Source organism: Stegostoma tigrinum, chromosome 11 (assembly GCF_030684315.1).
Source record: "Stegostoma tigrinum isolate sSteTig4 chromosome 11, sSteTig4.hap1, whole genome shotgun sequence".
Classification (NCBI taxonomy): Eukaryota; Metazoa; Chordata; class Chondrichthyes; order Orectolobiformes; family Stegostomatidae; genus Stegostoma; species Stegostoma tigrinum.
The window spans coordinates 60,516,939-60,529,474 of NC_081364.1; the positions used below are offsets into that span (position 1 = coordinate 60,516,939).

Sequence of the window (12,536 nt, forward strand, 5' to 3'; positions counted from 1 at the left end):
AACCAGCCCAGCTCTTCCCCCCCACCCACTGCATCCCAAAACCAGTCCAACCTGTCTCTGCCTCCCTAACCGGTTCTTCCTCTCACCCATCCCTTCCTCCCACCCCAAGCCGCACCCCCAGCTACCTACTAACCTCATCCCACCTCCTTGACCTGTCCGTCTTCCCTGGACTGACATATCCCCTCCCTACCTCCCCACCTACACTCTCTCCACCTATCTTCTTTACTCTCCATCTTCGGTCCGCCTCCCCCTCTCTCCCTATTTATTCCAGTTCCCTCTCCCCATCCCCCTCTCTGATGAAGGGTCTAGGCCCGAAACGTCAGCTTTTGTGCTCCTGAGATGCTGCTTGGCCTGCTGTGTTCATCCAGCCTCACATTGTATTATCTTGCAATCCTTGGTTCTAACTGGAGATAGTATTCATTTTTATTCAGTTCTGGTTCACTGGCAAGAACAGTATTTGCTGCCCATCTCTAGATGCCCTTGAGAATGTGGCGGTGAGCTATTTTCTTGAACCATTGCATTCCTTGTAGTATAAGGATCACCACAGTATTGTTAAGAATGGAGTTCTTGGGATTTTGACCCAACCTCTGTGAAAGGACAGTGATATAGTTGCAAGCTAGAATGGTGAGTGGCTTCAAGGGGATCTTGAAGGTTTTGATGTCCATGTGTGTCTGCTGCCCTTGACCTTCTAGATCTGGCTACGAGGAAATAATGGTGTGTTAACAATGAATACCATTAATAGTTTGCAAATTATTCAGGGATCGAGAGACATTTCATGAGTTGAGGATCTCAAGAGTTTGCTGGTCGATTTATGCTGTTGCTTGATCTGTACAAGTGACTCTTGCTCTTAACCTCCCCATTATTTTTAAGAACTTGCTGGATTCGCACATTAATTGCCCCTTAAACTCACTCCAGAAAGTTAAAGGTGATGAATGTCCCTTCTTAACGACTTGATAATTACAAATGACTGCCAAGCAACCACACTGACCCTGAAGGGGGACTGTTTCAGTTCTGGGGTTTCAATGCTTCAGGTTGTGAATTGTTTCAGGGATTTTTTTCACTTTTTAATCGGCCATTCACAATCCAACTCTCATCCTGTCTTTATTTTTCTTACCGTCCTGGATACGCCTCTAATTTAATGCGTTTTTTTTTCTGTCTTCATTGCTCTGTTACTTTCACAGTTGTCAGTATTGTTTTGCAAAAGAAGATACACTCCGAAATGTCAGCTTTTGTGCTCCTGAGATGCTGCCTGGCCTGCTGTGTTCATCCAGCTTCACACTTTGTTATCCTGTTACACTTGGTTCCTTTGCCCACTAAACTGTCTGGTGGCCTTCACTAAACTGATACCAGCCCATGTTTCCAGTGAGTTGAGGCAGGAGAGATGCTTGGACTGAAGGTGGTAGGAAAATGTCCACAAAGAACAGGACAGCACAGAAGCAGACTGTTCCGCCCACCAAGTCTGCACTGACACATTCTAAACTAAAAATCTTTTGCCTCTGTGCAGGTCCATACCCCTCTATTCCCTGGCTATTCATATATCTGCCAAATTGCCTCTTAGATGTTGTTACTGTATCAGCTTCTACCATCTTCTCTGGCAGCGCATTACAGATACTTACTACCTTCTGTGTTTAAAAAAAATCCCTCTCACATCTCCTTTAAAATTTCTCTCTTTAACCTTAAACATGTGTTCCCCTTGAAATTGTCATTTCTACCCTTGGAAAAAGACTCTGACTATCCACTCTATTCTTGCCTCTCGTAATTTTGTAAATTGCTATCAGCCTCTGGCTTTCAACGGACAGCAAACAAAATCTCGCCCGGTAGCTAATACCCTGCAAACCAGATGACATCCTTGTAAATCATTTCGCTACCACCCCTCCACAGCCTCCACACCGTTCTGGTAGTGTGGTGACTAATGCCTTACACCACGAGGTGTGCCACTTGAATGAGAATTTCCCCATTCTATTTTGCGTGTCCCTTATCGAAGGTCTCATATTGGGCAGGACCCTAGTAAGAACCCATCTGCTCTTATAATAGAATCGTGGAATCCCTATGGCGTGAAAGCAGGTCATTTGGCCCATCGAGTCCACACTGCCCACCCACCCCCACCCCCCCATGAAGAGTGTCCCACCCAGATTCCTACCCTATAACCCTGCATTTCCCATGGCTAATCCACCCCACGTACACATCCGTGGACACTGGGACAATTTAGCACAGCCAGTCCACCTCATGTGCATACGTTTGGACTGTGGGAGGAAACTGGAGCACCTGAAGGAAACCCACACAGACATGGGGAGAATGTGCAAACTCGGGTCCCTGGCACCATGGGGTCTTTTACGTACACCTGAAAGGGCAAAGGCAAGTGTGATTTGATGCCTTGTGTGATAGAATGCACTCCCACAACTCCTTGACAATAAAGTCCCAGTACTCTCCTTAACCTGGTTTTTGTGCATGGATCTGTATTGAGTCTTGACCCCCATACATTCTGCCTCTAGTGAAACTGAGCCAAAAGGGTTTTTCTGGGTAGCGTGTAGAGAAATTAACTACATTATAGTAAACATTATAAATAACTAACGTACACATAATAGACTTGAAGCTGTTGAAAAATTAATGATGCGCACTGTTCTTTCCTCCCTCTCTTGCCCCTAGACCTGAGCGAAGCATCTTCCAAGATTCCTTATCAAAGCAGGAGCTACAGCTCAGCTGACATTCCATGCCAACTTGCAGCACATTACTTCAAGGTGCTTAATGCTGTTAACTTAGAGCAAACCCCTCGCATCAGGGTCCTCACCACAGCTCATTGTGTACCCCAAAGGCACCTTGTGCTGAGCTTGTTATATCTTGCAGGAAATAGATTGCACCTATTCTGAAAATGCTTATCTCACTCCGTGCGATTTGGTCAATAGCACTGAACAATAAGCCCGTTTTCTTTTAGGGGATCTTGTTTTGTAGTTGGTGTTTTCTGATCGATGAGCTCTGACCTTAGGTTATTGCTTCGGATAGAGTCTTTCATAATGCTGGATAACACCGGCAAGATCATTAAGTTGCAGGCATATGCTCATGTATGTTCAAAACAGCATCAGGGAGTTTTACTTCATGTTCTAACCTCTGCTGTCCCTGACCTTGGGATATTTGACAGAGCTCATAGAGGAACCTTGAAAGGGACCCAATTCATATTGTACTAGACCTAAGAATATTAAAAGGGCAATGCAGATGACATTTTGCTCAATATTTGAAACACATTGCTCGACTTATGTCAAACAAATGAAATATTAATTATTTAATACTTTGCAAAATATGACAAAACATTGCAATTTAATTTATTGTGCATTGGTGAGTTCGCAAAATAAAAGGATGTGGGGCAGATGATTTATTTAGCTCTAACTGGAGGGAGAACTCCTATTCAGGCTGATCATGACTGCAGTCCTTGTTGCTGGGCAAAGTGTGTGTTTTGATGATGTGTTTGAGAGAGAGAGAGGAGCGGAACGGGACTGCTAAATGGGGTTTGGAGTTCCACTGAAATTCACAGCGAAACAGTTTTGAGCAGTCAGCAGGAATGAGGCACGAATTTGCTCCAGGAATCTCACAATCCCTGATGAAGTAAGAGGACGATGTATGGAGAAATGGGTAATATTGCTTGCCCTTTGTCAGGACGGCCATCTTGGAATTGTACTAATTTAGGAGCTGCAGTGACACAGTTCTGTGCTTTCTCCTGGCTTTTCTTCAGGGCTCTATGAACCACCTAATTGCTACTTAATAGAGATCTAGGCCTTCAGAGCACTGTGTTAGACTTTTGTCATCTGTGAGCTTCTTGTTCAAATCCACTTCATTTAAATCCAGATCATTACTGTGCGCCACAAACCAGCACTGAGCCCTCTGTAACCCCGTTGGAGACAGACTTCCAGTCACAGCAACGTTCCTCTGACATCTACCTACCTCGCGGCCAATTTTGGATCCAACGTGCCGCTTTGCCTTGTATACCTTGGTGTCTTACGTTCTTTAGGGTCCCTGTCGAAAGTTCATGCATCAAATGCTTTGCCCTGGCCAATGCTACTTCAGAAAAATGTTCAATTAAATCTACCAAACATGACCTTCACTGAACAAATCCAAGCTAATTATCCCTGCATCTCTCAACGATGCAAATGTCTCTTAGAATTCCATCTGACAATGTCCCCACCGTTGAGGTTAGAGTAACTGGCCTCTAATTTCCTGGTCTAACCCTTCCACGCTTTATCAATAATTAGACAACTTTAGCTGTCCTCCAGTCCTCAGGCACCTCACTTGTGGCCAGAGAGGATTTGAAAATTGCTGCCAGAGCCACAGAGATCTGCTGAGTTTCTCCAACACTTTCTGTGTCAAATCTGTGATATCTGCGACCAGTTTCCCATGTTGCAGAGATAATATAAGCATTGCCACATCCAATAAAATGCCATGCTGGAGGCAAATACACCTTGTATTGTGGCAAAGAGGACTATAGAGATGAAGTTCTCTGGAGGAAGGAGTGAACTAACCGATATAAACTTTTGATGTTCTCCTGCCAGAACTTGGCATCACCCACGCACCAGAGCCAGGAAGGCATTATTTGTGTTCAGGGTTTCTGAGATGTTCTGTCATCACAGCCCACACCTCCACCTACATTCAGATTGGGATATGCAAGGTCTCTTGGCACTAGACAGTGGGAATTTCTGCACTTTGATATCAGCTAACAAGCAGAAAAACCCACTCGCCATGCTGCTAGCAATCTCAATTGTCAAGGGACATCCTCCTCATGGAGAGAGATCAGACAGACTGGGATTGTTTTCCTTGGAGCACAAGAGGCTGAGGGTTGTTGGAGGCATTGTGTTGGTGGTGGGGGCACATGATTGAGATGTACAGAGTTGTGAGGAGCATAGACAGGGTGGACAGGAATGTACATCTCATCCTGGTGGAAGGGATCACAGGTTTAAGGCAGGAGGTTTAGAGGTGATGTGAAGAAAACCTTTCTTACCCAGGGGGGCATTGGAATCTGGAACTTACTGCCCATAAGGGTGGTAGAGACAGAAACCATCATTTGTTTTAAGAAGTACTTAGATGTGTACTTGCAATGCAAGATGTATGAGGTTACAGACCAAGTGCTAGAAAATGGGATTATAGTAGTTAGATTTATTTTTTGACTGGCAGCTCTTGATAGGCCAAAGGGAATTCTTCTGTGTAATACACCTTTATGATTCTATAATTCCTTCTTGTAACTGTAGGCAACAGTGTAAACACCTCCTGAGAAAAGAAGACGATGGGTACTCCTATATGATATGTCAAGCTGACCTATGCAACATCCTGAAGGAACACATCGAACATGAAACAGCTGAACCTTGAGGGCTTCACTTAGGTGTAGGGAGAGTTACATTACTCAGGTAGGGTATGGGGGCTGGAGAATGGGTCTCATTCAGTACTTCTGATGAACAGTACCAGCAATAGGGAAGTTTAAGCTGGTTTTTCCAGTATCCAATCGGCTAAGTCTTTTGATTTGCGATCACTACCTTGAAGCATTGTGGAGATCCCAATCCTCCCTTTATTATCCTCCCTGTATTCGGGGGCGGCACGGTGACCCAGTGGTTAGCACTGCAGCCTCACAGCATCAGGGACCCGGGTTCGATTCCAGCCTCGGGCGACTGTCTGCGCGGAGTTTGCACATTCTCCCCGAGTCTGCGTGGGTTTCCTCCGGGTGCTCCGGTTTCCTCCCACAGTCCAAAAATGTGCAGGCTAGGGATCGGCCGTGCTAAATTGCCCATAGTGTTAAGCGGCTGTTTGGGTTATAGGGGGATGGGTCTGGGTGGGATGCTGCAAGGGGCGGTGTGGACTTGTTGGGCCGAAGGGCCTGTTTCCATACTGTAGGGAATCTGATCTAATCTAACTGTGATCAGTGGGTAGCACTGTCACTATTCAGTCAGGAAGTTGTGGGTTCTAGAGACTTGAGTTCACAATCCGTGTTGACTCTTAGTGTGATACTGAGGGAGCGCCGTACGTTTGGAAGTAGCACTTTCCGAAGGAGATTAAGCAACAGCCTTGACTGCTTTCTCAGGTAGATACCAAAAAAACCTCTCGTCAGGCAACTTGGCACAACAGGAGGGAAGTTCTCCTGTATATCCTGATCAATATTTGCCCTTCAAACAACTGAAAGGAAAATCTGATCCTTATTGTATTGCTAGCCGTGGATCATTCTGTATGGAAACTGGCTCTCATGTTCCGTACATTACAACAGCGACTGCCTGTTATACTTCTGTGGGTTTAAATCGCTTTTGGGAAGCCCTGAGAATGTGTAGGACAGGATAAAATTATGCTAGTTTGTCATGCTGAGGGGCAGCTTCAGCTTTGCTAGTCTCGCTCCTTCCTAACATTAGGCTTGGAGAGGATGGTGAGGTGATGTGAATTGCATGACGCAGAAGTTCGCAAATGCACTTATCTCCCCTGATGCTGAATATAACCAGCACTCCACGGGACTGAACTGGCTCCAGGTGAAGCTGCTGGGAGTCCAACTCCGCGACGAACAGTGCAGTTAGAATTCAAGGTACTATCAGATCACAAAGATATCCCTGATTCATGTGAGGACCATTCTCGTATTCTGCAAAAATACAGGAGCAACTAGTTCCTGGCACGTAGGCTCCACTTGAGGTACACTTGCCAGATCTGCTAGGATAAGCTGCAACCAGAATCCAGTGTAAACACAGGCAGATGTTCAAGGGAATTGCTGTAAGTGTAACATCTGACCAGTTGTAGCCCACATTTCAATTGGACAGAGCATGCTAATAGACAAATTGAGAGCAAAGGGTGCGATTTTTCTTCCAAGGTGGGAAGACCTCCTGTCTTGTCAAACCCACCCCGATAGAAAGAACCCTGTCATATACTGTTTTTGCTTTCAGTCAATGTTTCGTGATAGTTACCTCATCTTTGGTGGTGGCTAGGTCATAGAGTTATAGAGTCATGCAGCATGGAAACAGACCCCTTGGTTCCACCAGCGCACGCTAACAGTGTTTCCAAACTAAATGAGTCCCAACAGCCTGCGCTTGGCCCATATCCCTCCAAACCTCTTTCCTATTTGTGATCTTATCAAAATATCTAACTGTATCTGCATCCACCACATTTTCTGGCAGTTCATTCAACGCATGGATCACTCTGTGTAAAAATGTTGCCCCTCATTTATTTTTTCTCCCCTCACCTTAAAATAGGCTCCCTAGTTTCGAATTCCTTCACCCTAGGGAAAAGATGTCTTCTCAATGCCCCTTGTGATTTTATAACCCTCTATAAGGTCACCCCTCAACTTCTACACTCTAGTGAAAAAAATCCCAGCCTTTCTAGTTTGTTTTAATTCTTAAAAACTTCCATTCCTGACAACATCCTGGTTAGTCTATCCTGAATCCTCTGCAGTTTAATAAAATCCTCTTCCTATAACAGGGTGATGAGAATTGCACTCAATATTCCAGAAGAGGCCTCACCAAAGTTCTGTACAACATCAACATGACGTCCCAACTCCTATACTCAAATGTCTGAGCAAGGAGTCAGATGTGTGCTGATGAGGGCAGACAGCAGTTCTCCGAAACTTCAACCAGCTGTTCTAAACCCTCTAATCCTCACCCCTCTCTCGAGAACATCATAATGTTACATATTTATAAATGCTCTGGTATTACATCCTTTAACATAGGCTGATATTTGGTGTTAAGCTAACTGGCCTAAAACCTGCCTTTTTTTTAAAACCCCCTGCAATCTTGCACATTGTCAGTTTTCCAACATCTAACACTTTTCCAGAATATATGGATTCTTAAAAGGTTATAGCTAGTGCATTTACTATCTGTGTAGCTATGCCCTTTAGTATCCTGGGATGGATCCCATCAGGTCCAAGGGACCCATCAGCTTTTGGCCTTATTAGTTGCCCTTGTTCTTCTTCTTTACTAATGTTTTGTACTTATTTGCTCTGTTTTCTCCCGTTGAATTGGGGGGAGGGGGTGGCGGCTACTGGTGCCTCCTATTGTGAAGACTTATACAAAGTATTTCTTCAATTTCTTTGCCATTTCCTGGTTTCCCCCATTATTATTTACCCAGCTCATTCTCTGAGGATCGTATATTCACATTGGCCCCCCCCACTTTATTATATATTTAAAGATGCTCTTGCTGTCCTTCTTGATATTACTTGCAAATTTACCGTCAAGGTTTATTTTCTTCCTGTTTATTATTTTCTTGGCCATTTTTATTGGTTTTTAAAACTCGTTCCAAAAAATGTTTACCATAGATGTTAACAACATAAGATGTGTTTTTCTTTCACTTTGATATTGTCTTTAACTTCCCTCATTAACCATGGCCGGTTTGCCCCATTCCTAGAATCCTTTTTCCACACTGAAATACTTCCTTGCTGTGAGTCACAAACTATTTTCTTAAATGATTGCCATCGATCATCAACCATTTTTGTTGCTAAACTACTCCAGCCAATTCTGCCGTCATCCCTTCATAAGGACCCTTATTTAAGTTTAGCACTGTTATTTCTGACCCAAGTTTTTCACTCTCAAACTCAACGCTAAAGTCTACCATGTTATGGCCACTGTTTCTGAGGGGATCTTTATTGTGAGATCATTTGTTAAACCTGTCTCATTATGCATTGCCAAATCTGTAATTGGATCTGTAACATAGTGTTCAAGGAACTTGTGTTGAATTCACTCTATGAATTCTTCCTCATGGTGTCCTCTGCCAGTCTGACTATCCCAATCTACTTGAATAGTAAAGTCACTTGTAGTCAATACACTTTTTACACGCCTCCATTACCTGCTGGTTTATTCCCTGTTCCATTGAACAGCTATTGTTGGGAGGCCTATAGACTACTCCCACCAGTGACATCTTACCCTTGTTATTTCTTGCCTCCACCCATATGGCTACTGCATCATCTGATCCAAGACCATTCCTTGCTATTGCATTCGTTCCATCTCACACTAACAAAGCCACCCCACCACCTTCCCTTCCTGCCTGTCATTTCAAGAAGTTATGTAGCTCAGTGTATTTAGACTCCAGCTTTAACCTCTTTGTAACCGTTTCTCGACAATGGCAAGATCCATTAGCCTCTATTTTCGCCGTTTTGCTCTGAATATTAAGCACATTCAACTAGAGCTATTAATTTAGCCTTTTACCTATTGTTTCACCCTTTCATCCCTTTTTTAATGCTTGTGTACTCTGTCCCTTCCTGTCCCACTCTGGGTGTCCTTGCCGAAATAGTTGCTGTGCAAATGCTGCCAGATCCTTTTGCTTTGTAAGTCTACGTACCTGCCCTTCTGCACCTTCCTCCCTCTAATTAGTTTGAACGCCTCCATAGTCCTAGTTGTTCAATTTTTTAGAACATTGGACTCAGCACAGTTTCTTTTAAATTAACTTTTGCATGTATATCATAATTAATAATATATAAATCTATAAATTATTATAATTATATATTAGTAACATGGATAAGGTAAGTGAAGGTACTATAGCCGTTTGAGATAAATATGCAAAAATAGATGGGAAGGCAAGTGATGAAGATGACACAGTCTATAGAGGGAGACAGGTAGGCGAAACCTGGCAGACACAATATAATGTGAGAAAATGGAAGGTTATGTACTTTGGCAGGAGGACTAGTTGAGCTGAATATTATTTAAATGCAGACAGGCTACAGAACTGAGGGATTTGGGAGTCCTTGTGCATAAATCACAAATGCTAACATCCACGTCCAATGGATAATAGTGGATCGTTAGCCTTTATTTCAAAAAGTAGGAAAGTCTTGTTAAGACGATACAAGGTTGAAGCTATAGCATGACTGACAGTTTTGGTTCCCTTATCTAAGTAAAGAAAAATAAACAGTGAAGATAGTCTAGAGAATGTTCACTGGGCTGACACCAGGTATGGAAGGACTATCTTATGGCGACAGGTTGAGTGGATTAGGCCTGTACTGGTTGGGGTTCAGACAAGAATGATCAGTGACCTTATTGAAATGTAACAGATTTTTTAGCGGGCTTGACAGGGTAAATGCAGAAAGGTTGTTTCCCCTTGTCTGAGAGCATAGCGCCAGAGGGCATCATCTCAGAGGGAGGGTATGCACAGTTAGGAGAGATAAGGAGGAATCATTTGCCTCAGAAGGTAACGAATCTGTGAAATTCTTTACTGCAGAGGGATGTCGAGGCTGGGTCATCAAGTATATTTAAGGCTGAGACAGACAGATTTTTTTAATCAATCAGGGAATCGAGGCAGGGAAGTGGGGTTGAGGATTATCAGATCAGCCACGGTCTCCTTGAATGGCAGAGCAGATTCGATGGGCTGAATGGTCTGCTTCCGTTCCTCCATCTTATGGTCTTAAGACCCACAATTCTTTGCCAATGATGACAGTGGAAGCAGAGCTGATAAATAATTGCAAAAAGGAAATTGGATGGGTACTTAATACACAAACAGAAATAGAGTTGGGAAAAGAGCTGAACACGATCTGGTTGATCCTGATTGGAATCACTTTTCAATTTTTCTCTTACTCATGGAGGCCAGTGAGCAAATTTCAGAAAGATAAAGTCTGACACAACAGTACACACAATATATTTTATCAAAGATCTAAAGCAATAATTTGCTCTTTTAAATGAATGAGTAATTAATCAATTCACCCATTTAGAGGATGCCAAGTGGCAGATTTCATCAATAATACCTTGTAATAACACTATTGCCTAACATGAGACAACTTCTCCCTAAAACCTGACTGCAGTTTCACTCTCAGACCTCACTTTATATCTTATTTTCTGCCTTTCTCTCTCTCCATCCATGAGATGCAGTGTAGAAATTCATTTAGGCTCTTTCGACAGCGCACATGCAAACCTCCTAACCACTTCCATCCAAAAGGATAAGGACAGCAGATACATTGGAACCTGTACGTTCCCCTTCAAGCCACTCCCCGTCCTTACTTGGAAATATATCGCCGTTTTTTCAGTGTCACTGGGTCAGAACCGCAGAACTCTCTCCCTAACAGCATTTTGGGAGTTCCTGCGCTAAATGAAGGGTAGTAGTTTATGAGGGAAGCCCATCAGCATCTTCTCAAGGGCAGCTAGGGACAGGCAGTAAGTGCTGGCCAAGGCAACGATGCTCTCATCCCACCAATGGTTAAAACAAAATCCCTTTCTGTTCCCCCTTTTCTCAAATGGCGTTCCTCCTACACTTCCTGCCCTGTACGAATTGTAAAAGACCTGGGCAATAGAAGGAAAGTAATCTTAACACTGTAATCCACCCGAACAGCTTATGATTCAGTCACTGAAGTGCACTTCTCATGAGGGAGATGTTACCACTTTGGGCTTAGGAGCAGATCCCTCCCTCAACACAGCTATGTGGCTGTTTTCTTGATGGGTATTTAACTACTTTTTCCTAGTTATTCATTTCAGAGGTAAGCCTGAAGCAACAGAAAGAAATATTTCCTGTTTTCTGTTGGGCCTTTCTTCTCCAGAGTCTGTGAAAAATGAAAGCTTAGCTGTAAGTCAAACGATGTTACCAGGGAAGGAATCGTTCAGGCTCTCGGTTGCTGTGTTTGGCTTTTCCAGACCCTTGCGCTAGCCCCCATGATGAATGGCTCCATCTCTTTCAGCTTGGACTGTCTGTCTGGAGTTTGTATATCCTCCCCGTGTCTGCGTGGGCTCTCCAGTTTGCTCCCACTGTCCAAAGTTGTGCACGTTAGGGTGGATTGGCCATGGGAAATTGCCCGTGGAGTCCACATATGTGCAGTTTAGGGGAATTAGTCAGGGGAAATGCAGGGTTACAGGGTAGTGGGGTGGTTCTGGGTGGGTGGGGTTGTTGTGGACTCGATGGGCTGAATGGCCTGATTTTGCACTGTAGGGATTCTATGCTGCAGTGCAACTGAAATGAAGGCCCAGTGTTCATTTACTGCCACATCTTTTAGTTTAGCAGCGCAATACACCTTAGCTAGCTCTTCCCTCACACCTAGATAATTGGCTTTGTTTAAGATTCATGTTTATAGTTGAAATATATCTTCTCCAAATTTAACCTGGAATTCAGTTGTATTATGACTGCTATTTCCCGGGGCACCTTTACTGTGATGTTACTAATTAATCTTGGCTTACTTGCAATACCAGATCCAAAATGGTTTTATCTCTAGTTGGTTCCACAATATATTAGCTCCAGGAAACTATTATTCTGCAAACTTGCCTTCCAGCCAGTGAGGTCTATCTGCTTTATTCTGAGACACCGGGCTGTTGACATCCAGAAAGAAAATTAGAGGAAGACTAGTTCAGAGAGGTGGTGTGCTCCCTGACATTCAGTCCCTCACAGCCTTTACACAGAGGATCCTGACTGTGATCACTCTGAACAGGCCCTGGACTGGTATCGGAGGTTGCCCATGACTTACTGTGCCCAGACCCCTTGGGTAAGCTATCCCCCGTTGATCTGACTGAGGCCTACTAACAACTATAACCAGCTTCCTGGCTTTGTGTCTGTGCAAAGCAGCATGACAACACAGCAGTAGGATGAGTCTGATATCTCCTGCTGAGGCAGCAAAGGCAGGGAAATGCAGA

General features: G+C 43.9%; 1 protein-coding gene across 1 annotated transcript in view; it reads left to right on the forward strand.

The window, feature by feature from the left end:
• The window catches only part of grip2b (glutamate receptor interacting protein 2b), a 538,749-nt gene that overhangs the window by 49,314 nt on the left and 476,899 nt on the right, over positions 1 to 12,536 (forward strand). The window lies entirely within an intron of this gene.